Source organism: Lithobates pipiens, unplaced genomic scaffold, assembly GCF_037356315.1.
Source record: "Lithobates pipiens isolate NorthernLeopardFrog02 unplaced genomic scaffold, aLitPip1_a1.2 Scaffold_61, whole genome shotgun sequence".
NCBI classification, from domain to species: domain Eukaryota; kingdom Metazoa; phylum Chordata; class Amphibia; order Anura; family Ranidae; genus Lithobates; species Lithobates pipiens.
In genome coordinates, this window is record NW_027507883.1 from 2,331,622 (window position 1) to 2,354,311 (window position 22,690).

At 47.9% G+C, this 22,690-nt stretch overlaps 6 pseudogenes; 5 read left to right on the forward strand and 1 right to left on the reverse strand.

Annotated features, from left to right (window-relative positions):
- Positions 1-3,545: 3,545 nt before the first annotated feature.
- LOC143958456 (5S ribosomal RNA) lies at positions 3,546-3,664 on the reverse strand (annotated as a pseudogene).
- Positions 3,665-7,506: 3,842 nt separating this feature from the next.
- Positions 7,507-7,625, forward strand: LOC143958555 (5S ribosomal RNA; annotated as a pseudogene).
- Positions 7,626-8,319: 694 nt separating this feature from the next.
- On the forward strand, positions 8,320-8,438 carry LOC143958567 (5S ribosomal RNA; annotated as a pseudogene).
- Positions 8,439-11,712: 3,274 nt separating this feature from the next.
- On the forward strand, positions 11,713-11,831 carry LOC143958400 (5S ribosomal RNA; annotated as a pseudogene).
- A 3,575-nt stretch (positions 11,832-15,406) lies between these two features.
- Positions 15,407-15,525, forward strand: LOC143958769 (5S ribosomal RNA; annotated as a pseudogene).
- Positions 15,526-15,620: 95 nt separating this feature from the next.
- LOC143958809 (5S ribosomal RNA) lies at positions 15,621-15,740 on the forward strand (annotated as a pseudogene).
- Positions 15,741-22,690: the final 6,950 nt, after the last annotated feature.

A 22,690-nucleotide genomic window follows, 5' to 3' on the forward strand; every position in this document is an offset into this window, starting at 1 on the left:
TCTACTATAGAGGGGACTGCCAAGGATGGGTTAGAGCTAATAAATTGGGTTTGTATGGCATGGCGGAGCTGCAGGTATCTAAAAAGGAGACAGTTAGGGAGGGAAAATTCGTCTTTGAGCATTTGAAACGTTTTTATTCCCATATTAGTCATGACCTGATAAATATATAAGATCCCATGGCGTATCCACACCACAGGATCTGGAATGGACAGCAGTTCAGGTAGGTGCATGTTGAACCAGAGAGGCGTGTGGGAGTGGACCCGTGGGATCCCAAGTTTTTTCAGTGCCACCCCCCACACCCTCCGGTGATGTGTCAGCATGTCTGCGTTATGACGGGGGGAGCAACCCGTCAAGGGGGCCCTGAGTACTGCCTGAAGGGGGGTGTGGGCTGGATTGTCAGGATGCCCACAGATTAGTGCCTGATATCGTTGTATTTCGCTTTTATCGAAATAATAAAAATGGGATAATTGTGAGGCAAGGTAGTACTCCTGAAAGTCTGGAAGAGCAGCTCCTCCCAGCGTTGCCGGGTTTTTCAGGAGCTTCCAGGATAATTTATGTCTGCTGTGTCCCCATATAAATGAGTTAAGAATAGACTCAATCGTTTTGAAAAATTTTTGTGGTATATATAGGGGGGCATGCCACACGAGATAGAGTATCTTTGGTAAAAGTATCATTTTAACCAAATTAATGCGTCCCATAACCCCCAGTGGTAGTCTGGCCCAATTCTGTGTCTTAGTCTTGATCAGGGTACATAGAGGTTCAATGTTAAGGAGTGTGTAGTCTGTGAGCGACCTGGTCACCTGCACCCCAAGGTACTTAATCGAGGAGACCCTTGGGAGACTCAGAGGTGGAGACGTGAACGGAGGGGGGAAATGGTCAATGGGAAGGATCTGAGATTTGGACCAGTTAATACGCAAACCCGAATGGCCGCCGATACATTCTATAGAATGAAGGGCAGCGCACAGGGAAGGACCCGAGTCTGCCAGGTATAGGAGGGTATCATCGGCATACAGCCCGATCTTCTCTTCCAGGTAACCAATCTTAAGGCCGCGGATATTAGCATCTGCCCGAATCATGATGGCCAACGGCTCCACCGCCAGTGCATACAGCATGGGGGAAAGAGGACAGCCCTGTCGGGTCCCCCTCTCAAGGGGAAATTGGTCCGATAACCAACCATTCACAAACACCCTGGCCTTGGGGGATTGGTATAGGAGTTGAACCCAACGAATAAAATTGGGGCCAAATCCAAATCTCGAAAGGCACTCCCATAAGTAGTTCCACTCCACAGAGTCAAAGGCCTTAGCGGCATCCAGAGCCACCACGACCCTGGACCCGATGTCATCGTGGGATCCCTGAATATTCATAAATAGACGACGAATGTTCATTGCTGTATTTTTCCCTGGCATAAAGCCTGTCTGATCTGGGTGGACTAGGGACAGAATGACTTGGTTGAGGCGGGAGGCTAGGATCTTAGCTAATATCTTAATATCAACTTGGAGCAGGGAGATAGGTCTATACGATTCTGGGTATTTAGGGTCCTTGCCAGGCTTAGGGATTACTACAATTTGGGCCTCTCTCATAGAGGGGGGTAGGGTACCTGTATCAAAGATAAATTTGTATAAGTCATAAAGTTTAGGGATAAGGGTTTCAGAGTAAGTGGCGTAGAATTCAAGTGGTAAGCCATCTAATCCTGGGGCCTTGGACGCTGCCAGGCAGGAGATAGCCACAGAGATATCTTCTATAGTAATAGGGGCTTCTAACAGTTCAAGCTGTTCATCAGCCAGTCTGGGAAATGCAACTCCCGCCAGGTAGTCCCTGGTGTCTTGGGGAGAGTGGGTGACCCGGGAGGTGTAAAGTGCACGGTAGAACTTCCCAAATTCCTCCGCCACTAGTTGCGGATCGGTGATATCGTTCTCCCGCGGATCTAACAACGACACTACCACAGGGGGATGCGCATCCAGATGGGCCAGGTATGCAAGTAGTTTGCCCGATCGCTCACCGTACTCAAACACCCTCTGCCTACAAAAGAAGATGCGCTGCTTAGCTTTCTCAATGTGCAACTGGGAAACCTGTCGCGTCTGTATCCTAAGATTATTGGCGGTGTTGGGCGAAGGGTCCCGATGGAACGCCTCCTCCAGCACCTGTAGATGTTCCGCAGCCTGTTGCAGAATAAGTTTAGATGACCTTTTGACTCTATTGATGCGCGTGGAAAGGAGGGAGCGGGCATGCAGTTTAAACATCTCCCAGACCATGTCATAAGCAGCTGAGTGCCCGTTAGCCGTGAAGTAATATTGTAGTTCAGTGGGGATGTCTTCCTGGTCCCTCAGGGCCGTCAGCCGACCGGCTCATATTTTACTCTGGTTCACATAGGTCATGATAAGCTGGCTCGCTGTGGTCCCAGTTGTTCTCCATGATTACATTTGTCCGAACGGAGCTGCATTAGTTATACTGTACTACATGTCGGAGGTGGGGTTTCTCTCTTTTCTGCATGAAACTCTAGGACTCCCCTCTGAGAACCCAGAGTTATTTGGCTGCCTATTTTTTGTTACCATGTAATTGTGACCCTGGGTCATGCTGTATGGTTGACTGTTATATTTATGTTGTTCTACTTATACTTAATAAAAGAATAAAACAAAAAAAAAAAAGAAGTCAATGCCAACAACTTAAAAAAAAAGCCTATGGCATCGAGAAATCCCAGGCGGTCTCCCATCCCGGTACTAACCAGGTCCCAACCCTGCTTAGCCTCTGAGATCAAATGAGATTTGGCTCTTTCAGGGTGATGCAGCCATAGTAGATTTTTTCAGGCACGCTCAACCCTCTTGACAAATGCCAAGATGGTCACCTTAGGAAACAAACAAAAAAAACAAGTCAACACCAACAACATAAAAAGAAGCCTACCGCACCTAGTATTTCCAGGCGGTCTCCCATCCAGGTATTAACAAGACGCGGCCCTTTCTAGCCTCTGAGATCAGCGGAGATTGGGCGCTTTCAGGGTGATGTGCCCATAGGCAATCTCTTTGGGCACTCTCATCCCTCTTGAAAAATGCCAATATAGTCACCCTGGGAAACAAGCGAAAAAAAACAGGTCAACGCCAACAACATAAAAAGAAGAATACGGCACCTGGTATTCCAAGGCCGTCTCCCATTCAAGTACTAACTAGGCCCAACCCTTCTTAGCCTCTGAGATCAGAAGAGATATGGTGCTTTCAGGGTGATGTGGCTGTAAGCGATCTCTTTAGGCACTCTCAACCCTCTTGACAAATGCCAAGATGATCACTTTGGGAAACAAGCGAAAAAAACAGGTCAACACCAACAACATAAAAAGAAGCCTGCAGCATCTGGAAAACCCAGGCGGTCTCCCATCCAGGTACAAACCAGGCCCAACCCTGCTTAGCCTCTGAGACCAAGCGAGATTGGGCGCTTTCAGGGTGTTGTGCTTGTAGGCAATTTCTTTGTGCACTCTCAACCCTCTTGACACATGCCAAGATGGTCACCTTGGGAAACAAGGGAAAATAAAACAGGTCAACGCCGACAACATAATGAGAAGCCTACGGCACCTGGTATTCCCAAGCTGTCTCCCATCCAGGAACTAACCAGGCCCATCGCTGCTTAGCCTTCAAGATCAGATGAGATTGGGATCTTTCAGGGTGATTTGGCCGTAGGCACTCTCTTTGGGCACTCTGAAGCCTCTTGACAAAGGCCAAGATGGTCACCTTGGGAAACAAGCTAAAAAAAACAGGTCAAAGCCAACAACATAAAAGAAGCCTACGGCATCCAGTATTCCCAGGCGATCTCCCAATTAAGACACTAACCAGACCAGATCCTTCTATGGCACCTGGTCTTCCCAGGCAGTCTCCCATCCAGGTACTAACCAGGCCTGACGCTGCTTAGCCTCTGAAATCAGACGAGATCGGGTGCTTTCAGGTTGATGTGGCCGTAAGCTTTCTCTTCAAGACACGCCCAACCCTCTTGACAAACGCCAAGATGGTGGCCTTGAGAAACAAGCAAAAAAAACAGGTCAAAGCCAACAACATAAAAAGAAGCCTATGGGCTTACAGCGGACCCTAAAAGATGGGACCCACTAGCTCTGTCATGGTTCGGACGCTGTAATGTGTTGAAGATGAACGCAATGCCACGACTTCTGTATCTACTACAAGCCTTACCTATCAAAATACCCCAGACTTTCTTTCATGCGGTTCGCTCAATCTTTATCAAGTTCCTCTGGCGCGGAAAACATATGCGTATTGGTAGGGCAATGCTATTGCGACTGAAATTGCGGGGAGGTATTGGCTTCCCGGACCCTGCTCTATATTACACAGCGACGCACATGACACCGGTGGTTGACTGGTGCCGGTGTTCTGCCATATACTGTCCGGCCATGATATAGTGTCTGCGCCGTACTGCGCATGCGCAGTACGGAGCAGACGAAGCTTCGGAGATTTTCATGCGCGGTGAGTGGAGGTGGTAGCCCCACCATCCAAGTGGACATAGGGTTGTGAATATTAGAGGGCCCCTCGCAGGCGAGCTTCGGGCTTGGCCTCGCTGCGCTCGGCTCTTTTATATTCTTTTATATTCTTACTCTATGTCACATACTCACAGTCCCGGTACAAATATGCAAAATAGAGCAAAAGAGTACATGGTTTATTTTGATGTATGATAGTTTTATTGCATGCTTGATGTGGATGATTAAAATCGTGTAGTGATCTATATTTAGCATAAGAATGAAAAGGCATAACCTGGCAATGAGACAAACTCCATTAGAGATGTGAGCTAGATGAAATAATGAGATGTCTCTGTATAGCCCAGATTGTCTTCTGTTATCACTTAGCCTACCCTCTAAATTCACTAGCCTCTCTATATACACCAGTATGTTTACACTAGCCGGTCTTCTGCATACAATAGCCTGTCTTCGATATACACTAGCCTATGTTCTGAATACACTAGCCCGTCTTCTGTCTTCTGTATGCCCTAGCCTGTCTTCTGTATACATTAGTCTCTCTGTATAAACTAGCATCTCTGTATACCCCAAACTGTCTTCTGTAAAAACGTGTCTCTCTTTATAGCCTGTCTAGCCTTTCTTCTGTACACACTAGCTTCTCTGTATACACTAACCAGGCTTCTATATACAATAGCTTCACTCTATGCACTAGCCTCTCTGTATAATCTAGCCTCTCTATATACCCTAGATAGTGTTCTGCATCTCCGTAGTGGTAGCCTCTCCGTAGAAGCCAGCCTTTATTCTGTATTCACTAGCCTTTCTTCTGTATGCTGTAGTCTTCTATATATACTAGCTTCTCTGTACACCCTTGCATCTCTGTAATACACTAAACCCTCTGTATACCACAGCCTGTCTTCTGTATACACTAGACTGTAAACACTAGCTAGAATACACCAGCCTGTCTTCTGTACCCACTAGAATCTCTGTATACACTACCCAGTCTTCTGTATACACTGTCAGCTTGGATGTATACCCAAGCCTGTCTTCTGTATACACTAGTCTCTCTAGATGCACGGTCCTATCTGTATACACTTGACTCTCTCTATACACTAACCTCTCTATATACACTAACATCTTTGTATATACTAGCCTCTCTTTAAATTAGCCTCTCTGTGTACCCCAGCCTCATTGTTTACTCTAGCATCTCTGTACACTCAAGCCTATCTGCTTACACGAGTCTGTATTCTGTATTCACTAGCCTGTATTCACTAGCCTTATATATACTAGCTTCTCGCTTCTCTGTACACCCTTGCATCTCTGTACACTAGACTCTCTGAATACACTAAACCCTCAGTATACCACAGCCTGTCTTCTGTATACATTAGACTGTAAAAACTAGCTAGAATACACCAGCCTGTCTTCTTTACCCAATAGACTCTCTGTATGCACTACTCAGTCTTCAGTATACACTGTCAGCTTTGATGTATACCCAAGCCTGTCTTCTGTATACACTAGTTTCTCTATATGCACTGTCCTTTCTGTATACTCTCGACCCTCTCTATACATTAACCTCTCTATATACACTAACATCTTTGTATATACTAGCCTCTCTTTAAATTAGCCTCTCTGTGTACCCCAACCTCACTGTTTACTCTAGCATCTCTGTATACTCAAGCCTATCTACATACACGAGTCTTCTGTATTGTGTATTAACTAGCCTTTCTTCTGTATGCTGTAGTCTTCTATATATACCAGCTTCTCTGTACACTCTTGCATCTCTGTAAACACTGTGTAAACTAGCCAGTCTTATGTATACACTCGCCGACTGTATACACTAGACTCTCTGAATACACTAAACTCTCTGTATACCACAGCCTGTCTTCTGTATACACTAGACTGTAAAAACTAGCTAGAATACACCAGCCTGTCTTCTGTACCCACTAGACTCTCTGTATACACTACCCAGTCTTCTGTATAGAATGTCAGCTTTCATGTATACCCTTTCTGTATACACTAGCTTCTCTATATGCACTGTCCTTTCTGTATACACTCGACTCTCTCTATACACTAACCTCTCTATATACACTAACATCTTTGTATTTGTCTTTAAACTAGCCTCTCTGTGTACCCCAGCCTCACTGTTTACTCTAGCATCTCTGTATACTCAAGCCTATCTACATACACGAAACCTGTATTCTGTATTCACTAGCCTTTCTTCTGTATGCTGTAGTCTTCTATATATACAAGCTTCTTTGTACACCCTAGCACTGTAACAGTACTAGGTTCCTGTATTACAGAAACAGAACACCAGCAATAAGGTGTATACTGTGCAGGAGGCACACAACACCGACTCTAACTTCTGCACTGCAGATGCATGTATTGCAGAAATTGAACACCAGTAATAAAGGGTAGCTTCAGGTGTGTACTGTGCAGGAGGCACATAACACCCACTATAACAGTGCTAGGTTCCCAAGCAGTAAAGACACTGTCCCTGCCTATAGTCCTCTTTCCCTGACCACCGCAACACACTATACAAGGCCGCCGCGCTGGCGGCCTTATATAGTGTGGGGTGTGTACTAAACCCCCCTGAGCTATAATTGGCCACAGGAATCCTGCCTGTGGTGAATTGTGGCTCTCTTCACAGAGGATGTCACATCTGTTCTTATTATACAGAACCTATTATGCTCCTCGTAAACTTTTTCAGTTTGGCCGAACGGCCGGACGCAAGTTGCCCCCGGTGCGGGAACATGGGGGGAGACATGATGCACATGTTTTGGAGATGCCCGAAGTTGATCCGCTACTGGACAGAGGTGACAGGAACCATTGATCGGGTGGTTGGAACCTCCACCAGGATGGAGGCGAAGTATTGTCTCCTGGGATTAGTTGAAGGAGTTGGAAACCCGGGAAGTAGCCAGATGGCAGTTCTGAGATGCCTATTTCAGGCAAGGAAACTGATTGCTCAACCCTGCTTAGCCTCCAATGTTGGCAATGACTTGGTTTTTTTCGCTTGTTTCCCAAGATGACCATGTTGGCGTTTGTCAAGATGGTTGAGAGTGCCCGAAGAGATCGCCTATGGCCCCATCACGTTGAAAGTGCCTGATCTTGTCTGATCTCAGAGGCTAAGCATTGTCGGGCCTGATTAGTAACTGGATGGGAGACCAACTGGGAATACCAGGTGCCGTAGGATTCTTTTTATGTTGTTGGCGTTGACATGGTTTATTTTTTCCGCTTGTTTCCCAAGGTGATCATCTTGGCATTTGTCAAGAGGGCTGAGAGAGCCCAAAGAAATCTCCTACGGCCACATCCCCCTGAAAGCGCCCGATCTCATCTGATCTCAGAGGCTAAGCAGGGTCCGGCCTGGATAGTACCTAATTAAAGGTGCCGTAGGAATCTTTTTATATTAATGGCTTTGACCTGTTTTTCTTTCGCTTGTTTCCCAAGGTGACCATTTTAGCATCAGTCAAGAGTTTTGAGTATGTCCCAAAGCGTTCGCCTGAGGTCACATCACCCTGAAAGCGACCAATCTCAGAGGCTAAGCAGGGTCTGGGTCAGATGGGAGACCGGCAGGGTCTATGTTGTTGGCGTTGACCTTTTTTTTTTCACTTGTTTCCCAAGATAACCATCTTGGTATTTGTCAAGAGGGTTGAGAGTGTCTAAATAGAACACATATGGCCACATCACCCTGAAAGCGCACAATCTCATTGATCTCGGAGGCCTAGCAGTGTACGGCCTGGTTAATACCTGTATGGGAGACCATCTGTGAATACCAGGTGCCGTAGGCTTCTTTTTATGTTGTTGGCGTTTACCTGTTTATTTTCGCTTGTTTCCCAAGGTGACCATCTTGGCGCTTAACAAGAGGGTTGAGAGTGCCCAAAGAGATCACCTACGGCCCCATCACCCTGAAAGCGCCCAATCTCATCTGATCTCAGAGGCTAAACAGTGTCGGGCCTGGTTAGTACCTGGATGGGAGACCGCCTGGAAATACCAGGTGCCATAGGCTTCTTTTTTTGTTGTTGGCTTTGACCTGTTTTTTTTCCCTTGTTTCCCAAGGTGACCATCTTGGCATTTGTCAAGAGGGTTGAGAGTGCACAAAGAAATTGCCTACGGGCACAACACCCTGAAAGCGCCCAGTCTCGTTTGGTCTCAGAGGCTAAGCAGGGTTGGGCCTGGTTTGTACCTGGATGGGAGACCGCCTGGGTTTTCCAGATGCCGCAGGCTTCTTTTTATGTTGTTGGCGTTGACTTGTTTTTTTTGTTTGTTTCCCAAGGTGACCATCTTGGCGTTTGTCAAGAGGGTTGAGCGTGCATTTGATCTCAGAGGCTAAGCAGGGTTGGGACATGGTTAGTACCTGTATGGGAGACCGCCTGGGATTTCTCAATGCCATAGGCTTTAGTTTTAAGCTGTTGGCATTGACTTTTTTTTTTTTTTTTTATTATTCTTTTATTAAGTAGAACAACATAAATATAACAGTCAACCATACAGCATGACCCAGGGTCACAATTACATGCTAACAAAAAATAGGCAGCCAAATAACTCTGGGTTCTCAGAGGGGAGTCCTAAAGTTTCATGCAGAAAATAGAGAAACCCCACCTCCGACATGTAGTACAGTATAACTAGTGCAGCTCCGTTCGGACAAATGTAATCATGGAGAACAACTGGGACCACAGCGAGCCAGCTTATCATGACCTACGTGAACCAGAGTAAAATATGAGCCGGTCATGTCCAGAACCCTGGGGTTCTTCTGGGTCCTGAAGGCTAGTAAGGAGACAAGGCATAGTTAAAGGGAGGACGGGGGAAGAAGAGAGTGCAAAGACGGAGAGAGAGGAGATGGGGGGATGGCGGCGGGGAAAAAAAGAAAAATAAAGACAAAAAGGGAGGGGGGAATGCCACCCAGGGCAGACATGGCCTACGTAGGTAAACGTTAGATGTTCAGTCGTTTTCTGGGACGGGGGCACTGCTCACCTCCCGAATGTAGTCTCGAGTACCATTAAAATACCTCCAGGGCCTCCATGTAACACTAAATGCCTCTTCAGTGTTGTGAAGGGTGGCGGTCAATTCTTCCATCCGGAGAATATGATTGACTTTGGAATACCACAGCACCTTGGATGGGGGCTGAGGCTGCCTCCACAGTGCGGGAATGCAGGCCCGGGCGGCATTCAGGAGTTGCATCGTGAGGTTTTTTTTGTATTTTCGAACAGGCTGTTCGGTCAAGTGTAGAAGGCACGCTACTGGGAACCCAAAAGTTCCTCAAGGTCGGGCATGCCCAGAAAAGGTGTCCCATGGTCCCCATATCTGAATTTCACCTCCAACAAACATCCGGGATCGATCTATCCATTTTATTCAGAAGGTATGGGACTCTATACCAGCGTGAGACCATCTTGTATCTTGATATTGGTTTGCGATGGAAGCTTTATGTACTAAGGTCAGGATCTTCCCTATCTGTTGTGGGGTAAATGTGATGCCTAAGTCCCTCTCCCATTTGTGGATAAATGGTGGGGTCGACTCCTCCTCCTGACTACTCAATAGGTTGTACAGGAGGGAGAGGGTGTGTCGCACAGGTTCCCTTTTGTGACAGATGGATTTATAGGGTGTCAGGTCTCTAGGAGTGTAGGGGGCCCTTTGTATGGCCAGAAGAAAGTGACGAAGTTGATAAGGACTAAACAAGTCAAGCGGAGGGTCAGAAAGCTCGGCGACAGTTTGCGTGGTCGGGAGCCCTCCCGTGGGCCACACCTCTCCCAGACGCTGTTTCCCCACCACTGTCAACTGTCGCAGTTTCTTGTTGGTAAATCCCGGTGGGAAGTCTGGATTACCTATAACCGGAGTCATTGGTGATGGCAGGGGAGCAATGTGTGTGCAGCGGAACAACCTCCGCACAACAGCCAACGTAGCTCCCACTACGGGGTGACCTCTGAGGTCTTTTGGTAGGGAGGACAGGAGCCACGGGGAGGTCAATAGGAGAATGGAACCATCCTCAATCTCCATCTCCACCCACTGCTTGTGTGGGCCATTACAATGCCAATCAACGACTCTCGCTAGCAGAGTCACTCTGTAGTATTGTCTGAGATCTGGGAGACCCAGACCCCCCTTGTCCTTTGGTCTGGCAAGCAATTGCAAACGGGCTCTGGGCGGTTTGCGCGCCCAAATAAAGTCCCGGAGCAGCACCTGCAGTTGTTTGAAAAAAATTGGGGGTAACCGGATCGGTAATGTCTGGAACATGTATAAGATCCGAGGGAGGGCCATCATTTTGAATGCATTACAGCGCCCGAACCAGGTCAGTGTTAAAGCATGCCAGTTTCCCAAATCAGATTTCAGTCTATCCAGGAGAGGGACAAAATTAAGCAGGTACAATTGCGCTAAATCCGCTGCGATGTCAACGCCCAGTTAACGTATAGATTTTTCAGCCCAGTAGAATGGAAAAGCGGACCGGAGCCTCTTGGCCTCACCATCCGGGACCAATATATTCAATACAGCCGACTTGGCGCAATTGTTTTTATAGTTTGATAGGCTGCTGTGTCGCTGTAGAGACGCAAGTATTTTGGGAAGCAAAATGTGTGGATTGGAGACGGAAAAAATTAGATCGTCAGCGTACGCCGCAATTTTGTGGTGTGCCGAGGGTTTGGATATGCCAGTAATATTCGGGTCATTCCGAACGTGACACATAAGTGGTTCCAGTGTCAGAATTAAAATTAGGGGAGACAGAGGGCACCCCTGCCTTGTCCCATTAGTGATGGGGAAAGAGTCCGAGCACCCCTCGGTCACCCGTACCGCTGCCGACGGCGTGGAGTAAAGCGACATTACCCAGCTCATCATGTTGGGGCTAAGACCTATATGTTCCAGGGTGGCCTGCATAAAGTGCCAGGCCACCCTGTCAAAGGCCTTCTCCGCGTCCGTTGACAACATAAGCAAGGGCCTTCCCTGTACATGCGCCGCATGGATTAAATTGAGGACTCGGGCCGTATTGTCTCTAGCTTCCGACTTATTTATATTTTTTTGCTTGTTTCCCAAGGTGACCATCTTGGCGTTTGTCAAGAGGGTTGAAAGTGCCTGAAGAGATTGCCTGCGGGCACATCACCCTGAAAGCACCCGATCTCGTTTGATGTTGGAGGCTAATAGAGTCGGGCCTTGTTAGTACCTGGATGGGAGACCGCCTGGGAATACCAGGTGTCGTAGACTTCTTTTTATGTTGTTGGCGTTGACCTGTTTTTTTTTTCGCTTATTTCCCAAAGTGACCATCTTGGTGTTTGTCAAGAGGGCTGAGAGTGCCTGAAGAGATTGCCTATGGCCACATCACTCTGAAAGCACCCAATCTCGTCTGATCTTGGAGGCTAAGAAGAGTCGGGCCTGGTTAGTACCTGGATGGGAGACCACCTGGGATTACCAGTTATTGTAGGCTTCTTTTTATGTTGTTGGCGTTGATTCGTTTTCTTTTTTTTGCTTGTTTCCCAAGGTGACCATCTTGGCATTTGTCAAGAGGGTTGAGAGTGCCTAAAGAGATCGCTTACAGCCACATCACCCTGAAAGCACCCTATCTCTTCTGATCTCAGAGGCTAAGAAGGGTTGGGCCTAGTTAGTACTTGAATGGGAGACGGCCTTGGAATACCAGGTGCCGTATTCTTCTTTTTATGTTGTTGGCGTTGACCTGTTTTTTTTCGCTTGTTTCCCAGGGTTTTGGCATTTTTCAAGAGGGATGAGAGTGCCCAAAGAGATTGCCTATGGACACATCACCCTGAAAGCGCCCAATCTCCGCTGATCTCAGAGGCTAGAAAGGGACACGCCTTGTTAGTACCTGGATGGGAGACCGCGTGGAAATACTAGGTGCGGTAGGCTTCTTTTTATGTTGTTGGCATTGACTTGTTTTTTTTGTTTGTTTCCCAAGGTGACCATCTTGGCGTTTGTCAAGAAAGTTGAGCGTGCCTGAAAAAATCTACTATGGCTGCATCACCCTGAAAGAGCCAAATCTCATTTGATCTCAGAGGCTAAGCAGGTTTGGGACCTGGTTAGTACGTGGATGGGAGACCGCCTGGGATTTCTCGATGCCATAGGCTTTTTTTTTAAGTTGTTGGCATTGACTTATTTTTTATTTTTTGTTTTATTCTTTTACTAAGTATAAGTAGAACAACACAAATGTAACAGTCAACCATACAGCATGACCCAGGGTCACAATTACATGGTAACAAAAAATAGGCAGCCAAATAACTCTGGGTTCTCAGAGGGGAGTCCTAGAGTTTCATGCAGAAAAGAGAGAAACCCCACCTCCGACATGTAGTACAGTATAACTAATGCAGCTCCGTTCGGACAAATTTAATCATGGAGAACAACTGGGACCACAGCGAGCCAGCTTATCATGACCTACGTGAACCAGAGTAAAATATGAGCCGGTCGTGTCCAGAACCCTGGGGTTCTTCTGGGTCCCAAAGGCTAGTAAGGAGACAAGGCATAGTCAAAAGGGAGGACGGGGGAAGAAGAGAGTGCAAAGACGGAGAGAGAGGAGGGGGGGGATGGCGGCGGGGAAAAATAGAAAAATAAAGACAAAAAGGGAGGGGGGGGGAATGCCACCCAGGGCAGACATGGCCTACGTAGGTAAACGTTAAATGTTCAGTCGTTTTCTGGGACAGGGGCGCTGCTCACCTCCCGAATGTAGTCTCAAGTACCAGTAAAATACCTCCAGGGCCTCCATGTAACACTAAATGCCTCTTCAGTGTTGTGAAGGGTGGCGGTCAATTCTTCCATCCGGAGAATATGATTGACTTTGGAATACCACAGCACCTTGGATGGGGGCTGAGGCTGCCTCCACAGTGTGGGAATGCAGACCCGGGCGGCGTTCAGGAGTTGCATCGTGAGGGTTTTTTTGTATTTTCGAACAGGCTGTTCGGTCAAGTGTAGAAGGCACGCTGCTGGGTTGTCTGCGATATCTACATTTCTGAGAGTTTTTATCGTCCCGGTCACCTCCACCCAAAAGTTCCTCAAGGCCGGGCATGCCCAGAAAATGTGTCCCATGGTCCCCGTATCTGAATTGCACCTCCAACAAACATCTGGGATCGATCTATTCATTTTATTCAGAAGGTATGGGACTCTATACCAGCGTGAGACTATCTTGTATCCTGATTCTTGATATTGGTTTGCGATGGAAGCTTTATGTACTAATGTCAGGATCTTCCCTATCTGTTGTGGGGTAAATGTGTTGCCAAATGCAATCTCCCATTTGTGGATAAATGGTGGGACCGACTCTTCCTCCTGACTACTTATTATGTTGTACAGGAGGGAGAGGGTGTGTCGCACAGGTTCCTTTTTGTGACAGATGACTCATAGGGCGTCAGGTCTCTAGGAGTGTAGGGGGCCCTTTGTATGGCCAGAAGAAAGTGACGAAGTTGATAAGCATTAAACAATTCAAGCAGAGGGTCAGAAAGCTCGGCGACAGTTTGCGTGGTCGGGAGCCCTCCCGAGGGCCACACCTCTCCCAGACGCTGTTTCCCCACCACTGTCAACTGTCGCAGTTTATTGTTGGTAAATCCCGGTGGGAAGTCTGGATTACCTATAACCGGAGTCATTGGTGACGGTAGGGGAGCAATGTGTGTGCAGCGGAACAACCTCCGCACAACAGCCAACGTAGCTCCCACTACGGGGTGATCTCTGAGGTCTTTTGGTAGGGAGGACAGGAGCCACGGGGAGCTCAATAGGGGAATGGATCCATCCTCAATCTCCATCTCCACCCACTGCTTGTGTGGGCCATTACAATGCCAATCAACGACTCTCGCTAGCAGAGTCGCTCTGTTGTATTGTCTCAGATCTGGGAGACCCAGACCCCCCCTGTCCTTTGGTCTGGCAAGCAATTGCAAACGGGCTCTGGGCGGTTTGCGTGCCCAAATAAAGTCCCGGAGCAGCAGCTGCAGTTGTCTGAAAAAAATTGGGGGTAACCGGATCGGTAATGTCTGGAACAAGTATAAGATCCGCGGGAGGGCCGTCATTTTGAATGCATTACAGCGCCCGAACCGGGTCAGTGTTAAAGCATGCCAGTTTCCCAAATCAGATTTCAGTCTATTCAGGAGAGGGACAAAATTAATTTTATAGTTTGATAGGCTGCCGTATCGCCGGAGAGCCGCGAGTATATTGGAAAGTGAAATGTGTGGATTGGAGACGAAAAAAATTAGATCGTCAGCGCATGCCGCAATTTTTTGGTGTGCCGAGGGTTTGGATATGCCAGTAATATTTGGGTCATTCCGAACGTGACACATAAGTGGTTCCAGTGTCAGAATAAAAATTAGGGGAGACAGAGTACACCCCTGCCTCGTCCCATTAGTGATGGGGAAAGAGTCCGAGCACTCTGAAAGCACCCAATCTCATCTGATCTTGGAGGCTAAGAAGAGTCAGGCCTGGTTAGTACCTGGATGGGAGACCACCTGGGAATACCAGTTATTGTAGGCTTCTTTTTATGTTGTTGGCCTTGATTCGTTTTGTTTTGTTTTCGCTTGTTTCCCAAGGTGACCATCTTGGCATTTGTCAAGAGGGTTGAGAGTGCCCAAAGAGTTCGCTTACAGCAGCATCACCCTGAAAGAGCCCTATCTCTTCGCATCTCTGAGGCTAAGAAGGGTTGGGCCTAGTTAGTCCCTGGATGGGAGATGGCTTTGGAATACCAGGTGCCGTAGTCTTCTTTTTATGTTGTTGACATTGACCTGTTTTTTTTTCGCTTGTTTCCCAAGGTGACTATCTTGGCATTTGTCAAGAGGGTTGAGAGTGCCCAAAGAGATTGCCTATGGGCACATAAGCCTGAAAGCGCCCGATCTCCTCTGATCTCAGAGGCTAAACAGGGTCGGGCCTTGCTAGTACCTGGATTGGAGACCACCTGGGAATACTAGGTGCTGAAGGCTTATTTTTATGTTGTTGGCGTTGACTTGTTTTTTTTTTTTTGTTTGTTTACCAAGGTGACCATCTTGGTGTTTGTCAAGAGGGTTGAGAGTGCTTGAAGAGCTCGCCTATGGCCACATAACCCTGAAAGCAACAGATCTCGTCTGATCTCAGAGACTAAACAGGGTCGGGCCTTGTTAATACCTGGATGGGAGACCACCTGGGAATACTAGGTGCTGTAGACTTCTTCTCATGTTGTTGGCGTTGACTTGATTTTTTTGTTTGTTTCCCAAGGTGACCATATTGGCGTTAGTCAAGGTTGAGAGTGCCTGAAGAAATCTCCTACGGCCACACCACCCTAAAAGAGCCCAATCTCATCTGATCTCAGAGGCTAAGCAGGGTTGGGACCAGTTTAGTACCTGGATGGGAGACCGCCTGGGATTTCCAGATGCCGTAGGCATCTTTTTATGTTGTGGCCATTGACCTATTTTTTTCCGCTTGTTTCCAAGGTGACCATCTTGGTGTTTGTCAAGAGAGTTGAGAGTGCCTGAAGATATCGGCTACGGCCACATCACCCTGAATCTGTTCCATCTCGTCTGATCTTGGAGGCTAAGCAGACCAGCAGGCCTGGTTAATGCCTGGATGGGAAACTGCCTGGGAATACCAGGTGTCGTAGGCTTCTTTTTTTTTTTCAAATATAATTTTTTCTCCAAATAGGGGAAGACCGTCCCCCGAGTACATAATGCAACAGAGAAATACAGAGCAAAAAGCAGCTGAACAATACTTGATACAGGTATATTCGCAACTGTGAGTCTTCCTTCCATCAATCACAATGATTCGAGGCACGGATAAAGTACTGTACCAAGATCCAGGGTCACACAAACCCCCAGGTCCCTCCGGCATAATCCATCCAGAGGGGGGTGTGGGGCCGTCATTCCCAATTTTCCACTCTTTCCAAAAGAGAGAGGGGGTGGAGGGGGTGAGAGATAGGGGAGGTAGGCAGAAAAGAGAAGGGTTGAAAGATCAGAAAAGGAGAAGAGGGGACGAGACACGATGGCAGCCACTGTCCAAGGGGCCAGTCAAGGAAAGCTCAGAGCACTAAGGCGATAGCAGGCGACATCCTTCCAGCGAGAATATAAAGGTATTCCAGATGTCTCAGGTTTGTTTAAAAAATTCTTGTATACCTTGTGATGTGAGGATCAAGTCCTCCATTTTTTTTAATGTCCTCTATTTTCCTAAGCCAGTGGGTAATGAAAGGGGGGGAACATTTTTTCCAATAGAGAGGGATGCAGGATTTCGCCGCATTTATCACATGCCGTAAAATAGATTTTTTTGTACTTCTTAAAGGGGAGGGCCACCCTGAAAAACAAAAAAATGTTAAAAATTACAAAAAATCTAAAAAAAATGAAAAAATTTTTTTTTTTTTACTTACCAGAAATGCCTGTTGCTAGGCACTTTCTCCTAATCTTCCTCTTCCTCCTCCGCGGAGATCTTCTGTCTTCTGTCTTCGTCGCGGCGTCTTCTGGGTAATGAGTCGCGCTGTGTTCTGGGAACTGTGTGTTCCAGAACACAGCACGTCCCATTCAGAAAGCGCTGCGGGACTCGCGCATGCGCAGTAGCTGCGGGACTCGCGCATGCGCAGTAGGAAACGGGCAGTGAAGCCATAAGGCTCCGCTGCCTGTTTCCCTTACAAGGGATGGCGGCGCCGGGACCCGAGAGCCGAGGGACGGGTCGGCCTCGGGCGGCCGACATCGCGGGCGCCCTGGACAGGTGAGTGTGTTTATTAAGTCAGCAGCTGCAGTGTTTGCAGCTGCTGACTTTTTTTTTTTTTTTTATAACCGGCCCTCCACTTTAATGGGAATCTGTGAATGGTGCAAGAGAAAGAATGCAGCCTCTTCCTGGATGGAGAAGTCTGTGAATTTTTGTGTTATGCATCGGATCTCTGTCCAGAAGTCCACCAAGCTGAGGCAGGACCAAAAAATGTGCAGCAACGTGCCCTCTTCTTCTCCACACCTCCAGCATATGTTCGAGGAAGAGGAGAAACATTTCTGCAGCTTTGATGGTGTCAAATACCACCTGGTGAGAAGTTTAAAATTCGTCTCCTGTATCTTCGTGCACAGCGACATTTTGAGAGCCAAAGTGATAATGCGTTGTCTCTGTGCTGGGGAAAATTAGCAATTAAGGTCCTTTTCCCAGTTGGACAGACAGGTTAAGTGTGGGTATCTGTTTGAGAGAGAATGTGGGCCAAAGGGCCTTCGCTCCTGCATAGAGTCTCAAACTCCGACTGAGGGCGGGCGAACGTTTGAGGATTGGGGATGGAATGGAGAAAATGATGTAGTTGCGCCGCTCTCCAAAAAGGCAGTTGGAAAAGCCCTGTCGGATCTGTTAGGGTTGAGAAAGAAGGCCATTTTCCATCAATGACGAATTTAGACGCATTGTCTAGGTTGGAATTTCTAAGTGGGTCCCCAGTTCAAAGGTTGGATGGCCACGTATAGGGAATAGGGGGGAAGTCAAAGACGTGAGTGTGTTTTGGGTAGCGATCAGGTGACTGACTTTCAACTAAGCCCCTATAGTGGGATGTGACATAAATTCTGTGGGGGAATACTTATAGCACCACATGGCGCTTCTTAGCGGAATTCGGGAGTGAGCTTAGAAAGTTTGTTTCGATTCCAGTCCAATACATGCCCCAGATGGGAGGCCAGGTAGTAGCGTCGCAAGTTAGGGAGAACAAACCCTCCCTGTTGTTTAGACAATGTCAGCTGTGACCGCTTAAGTCTGGGATTTTTGTGGGCCCAGTTAAATTGAGTGAGCAAGGATTGAGCTTGCTTAAAAAACAGGACTGGAATCTGGATCGGGAGAGCTTGGAAAAGATAAGTAAATTTAGGGAGTATGTTCATTTTAATGAGATTGCATCTGCTGAACCAGGAATGGAGGCCAGAATGCCACCCGTGAAGCAAACTGCGGATCTTAGTGACAAGGGGTGGGGGGAAGTTCAACATAAACGTACGCGCGATGTCCGGTGGAATGTAAGTACGTGAGTATATCTTACTTATCCATGCCAGCATCCGTTCACTCAGACCTATATGGCGAAGGACCGAGAACATTAATGTCCATTTGACCCGATCAAAAGCCTTCTCGGCATCAGTACTCATGAAAAGACAAGGGGTCCCAGATGACTTTGCTTTACGGATCAGGGTAAGCACCTTAGTGGTGTTGTCCCTATCTTCCCTGGTGGGAATAAAACCTAACTGGTCAATATGTATAAGGGACTACAAGTAATGTGCCAATCACGTGGCGAGGAGTTAGAGAATAGTTTTAGGACCGAATTTTGGAGGGAAATGGGTCTGTAGCTCCCACATAGGCCTGGGTCCTTGCCCTCCTTAGTTATCAACGAGATGTGGGCTCTAAGGGTATCCTCAGGAAAATAAATTCACCAAGCGCAGGCCGAGAATAGGGAGGAAGGTCTTAAAGTATTGTGCGGTATATCCGTCAGGGCCCGGAGCCTTACCCACCTTCGGAGGTCCCACGGCCGTCTGGACTTCTTCCAGTGTGATCGGGTCCTCCAAGTACTCCCGTGATTCCGATGAGAGGGTTGGTAGACCAGAACCGGTTACATATCTGTCTATATTGTCCTGTCCAGACCCTGAATCGGGCAGGTTGTAGAGATCAGAGTAACATTTTTCAAAGACTTCGACTATTTGGGTTGGGGTAGAGGCCCTCTGGCCATTCTCATCTATCAACTGTGGTATGTAAGAGCCAAATTTCAACTCCTTTACCGACCTGGCTAAGATTTTTCTGCATGTGTCCTCTGATTCCTACGTCAGTTTACGACAAAACTGGAGTGCCGCTTTCGCTTTATAATGGAGTAGGACAGCAATATGGGTATGGAGTGTCCCCAATTCAATCTCTAAGGTCCGTAAGGGGGTATGTTTATGTTTCGCTTACACAGAGGCAAGTTCACGAAACAGATTAGCAAGCTGTTCCTTCCGTGTTCGTTTGATGCGCGCCCCGTGCCTGATAAGTACCCTGTGGAGTACTGACTTGTGAGCCTCCCAAATTATCCCCGGGTCACAGTCGTGCTTTAGTTTTCTTGGAAATAAAGGTCCAATTCCCTGGTCACATCTGCTAAAACTTACGGTATCTGGAGGAGGCTCTCATTAAGGTGCCAGAATAGAGACCTAGGTGAGGGGTAGGGAGCGAGGAGCAAGAGGCAGAAGTGTCAACCGATGGCGAAAGGGGACATTAAAGTCCCCACCTAATATCAATTGGCCCTCTCGAAAGTCACATAATCTGTGCAGGGTAGTTCTGAGGAACGTGTCTTGGTGATTATTGGGAGCGTACACAGTGGCAAATGTAAAAAGGCGCTCTCCAATGTGGCCCCTAAGAAAAAGATATTGGCCCCCAGGGTCCACCAGAGAATCCTGGAGAACCCAGGGGAGCCTGCTAGAGATCAGAATGGAGAGGAGGGGTTAGTAGAGTGGTAGACCTTAGGGAAGGATCTCGACCATAGAAAGGGGAGGCTAGTATTTTTAAAATGTGTTTCTTGTATAAAGGCCACATCAGTACAAGATGTGTTCAGTTCTCACAGGAGGATCCACCATTTTTCAGGGGAGTTCAGTCCCTTAACGTTTAGAGAGGTGACCTTGACTGAGTCTGCCATCGCTCCTCGGGGAGGGGGAGGGGGACATCAGAGAAAAGCAAAGAAAGTTGAACCAAGGTAGGTTTTGGGTAGGTAATGCATGGCGGGAACTAAGGGGGGAGAAAGGAAGGGCAAATGGAAGGAAAGGTAAAGGGAAAAAGAGGCCGGGCACCTCAACCCCAGGGGGAGAGGGAAATTAAGGGTTGTCCGCACTCAACAGTACAGGAAGGGTATACTAAAACAGCACAATTATGCTATAGCGCTTACCAGATGTACACTGGGTTTAAAGCGCTGTCCTACTTGGGTTATTGGGTAGACAGGTCGGAGAGGGAGCCCCCGAATCCTAGTCCCCCCAGTCCCGGCAGTGGTAAATGTCACGTCTGATACCGGTATGCAAATAAAAGACAATCAGTAACATCAAAGAAACAAAAAACAATAGTATAACCAAAACAGAGGTAGAGCATATAACTGTCAGCACTGAGGGGTCTCCTCGGCTCGCCCTAAACATAGGCATGCACGAAGGAGCCCGTCACAACAGAAAAGGCATCACAGAATGGGATCCACCACCCCCCGTCCCATACCCCTAAAGTACATGCAGTCCCCGGACAAATGCATTTCTCCCTTTGGCAGATTGTCCTCTCCTTACCCCCCTCTCCCCCGTCCACGCCCCGGGGGGAAAAGGGGCAGGGAAGGGGGGAAAGGGGGAGTGGAAGGGGGGAAAGGGGGAGTGGAAGGGGGAAAGGGGGAGGGAAAGGAGGGAAGGGAAGGGTGGGAAGGGGGGGAAGGGAGGGGGGAAACAGGGGAGAGGGGACAAACATGCAGAAATGTCAAGTCCTTTAGCGCACTCCCACCAGCAAACACCCGGACCCCATAAATTTCAACTCCTCCCCTCCATGGTCACCACATCAAGATGAAAGAGGAGCAGCCCTGGTCGGTGCATGGAAAATCCAGCAGGCAAGGGGCTGGGGCCACCATCCCTCCATCCAACGGGAGACTTCACCCGAGCAGCAGTCCTGGGGCCCGCCAATTAGTGTCTCTCCTGCATCGCCATCGGGGGCTGTGTAGAGCATCCAGAGGGAGGCTGGGACCGCCCAAACAGTAAGGGGTAAATCCTCCAGGGGGGTCCAGAGTCACCCTGGAGGGAAGCAGTGTCTCGTACCAATAGGCTCAATAAATAAGTCATCCAGGGTCCCCGAAAGCTGCAGAAGGCAATGTCAGCAAAGAGTAGGTGGGAGTCAGAGGGGGGGACAAGGGGCGCATCCAGGGGGAGGGGACACATATGCGGGAATGTCAAGCCCTTCCAGTACAGCGCATTAGGTATCACTCAGACCCCCCAAAGTGCAACTCTCCCATCTAAGGTCAAGACTCCAGAAGGGAAGATGAGCCGCCCTGGTCTGTACATGAAAGAACCTGCTGCCAAGGGGTTGGGGCCATCATCCCTTCCTCCAATGGGAGATGCCACCGGAATGAAAGCCCTGTGTCCTGTCAAGTGGTGCCCCTCTGACAATGTCGTTGTGGTATATGTGGAGCATCCAGGGAGAGGCAGGGACCACCCAAACAGTGAGGGGTAAAGCCTCCAAGGGGGACCGGTGTCAGACAGGAGGATAGCGGTGTCTTGTACAAGTTGGTTAATTAGACAAGTCATTCAGTGTGTTCCTGTGAGCAGCGGAAAGAAAGGTCGGTAAGGATTATGAATGGGTGGGGGCCAGGGAGTGCATAAAACTGCCACCAGATGACCGGGGCAGAGAGGGCAAGGGGATGAAACTCAGATCTGGTAGGTGGGGGCGGGGGTGAGGAGTGTCCCTCATATTACTCACGTTGGCCATACCTTGAAGCTGAGCGCTCTGCATACCCAGGACGTTCTTCTGTATAATCTAGCCTATCTGTATACATTAGCCTGTCTTTTGTACACATTAGTCGGTCCTCTGTATACACTAGTCTGTCTGTATACACTAGTGTATACAGATAAGCTAGATTATACAGAAGAACGTCCTGGGTATGCAGAGATGGAGGCTAGGGTATACAGAGAGAGAGGCTAGAGTATGCATACTTGCTAGTGTATACAGACAGACTAGTGTATACAGAAGACCGGCTAGTTTATATAGGGAGGCTAATGTGTGCAAAAGACAGGCTAGTGTATACAAATAGGCTAGATTATAGAGAAGAACATCTTGGGTATGCAGAGAGAGAGGCTGGGTTACACAGAGAGGCTGGTGTATGCAGACTTGCTAGTGTATACAGACGGACTAGTGTATAGAGAGGCTTGGGTATACAGAGAGCTAATGTATAAAGAGCAGCTAGTGTATACAAAAGACATCCAAGGGTATAAAGAGAGACTCGTGTATGCAGAAGACCGGCTAGTTTATACAGAGAGGCTAAAGTGTACAAAACACAGGCTAGATTATACAGAAAAACGTCATGGGTATGCAGAGATGGAGGCTAGGGTATACAGAGAGAGAGACTGTGTTACACAGAGAGGCAGGAGTATGCAGACTTGCTAGTGTATACAGATGGACTAGTGTATACAGTTGACCGGCTAGTTTATACAGAGAGGCTAATGTGTACAAAAGACAGGCTAGTGTATACAGATAGGCTAGATTATACATAAGAAGGTCCTGGTTATGCAAGAGATGGAGGCTAGGGTATGCAGAGAGAGAGGCTTGGTTACACAGACTTGCTAATGTATACAGACGGACTAGTGTATACAGAGGACCGGTTAGTTTATATAGAGAGGCTAATGTGTACAAAAGACAGGCTAGTTTATACAGATA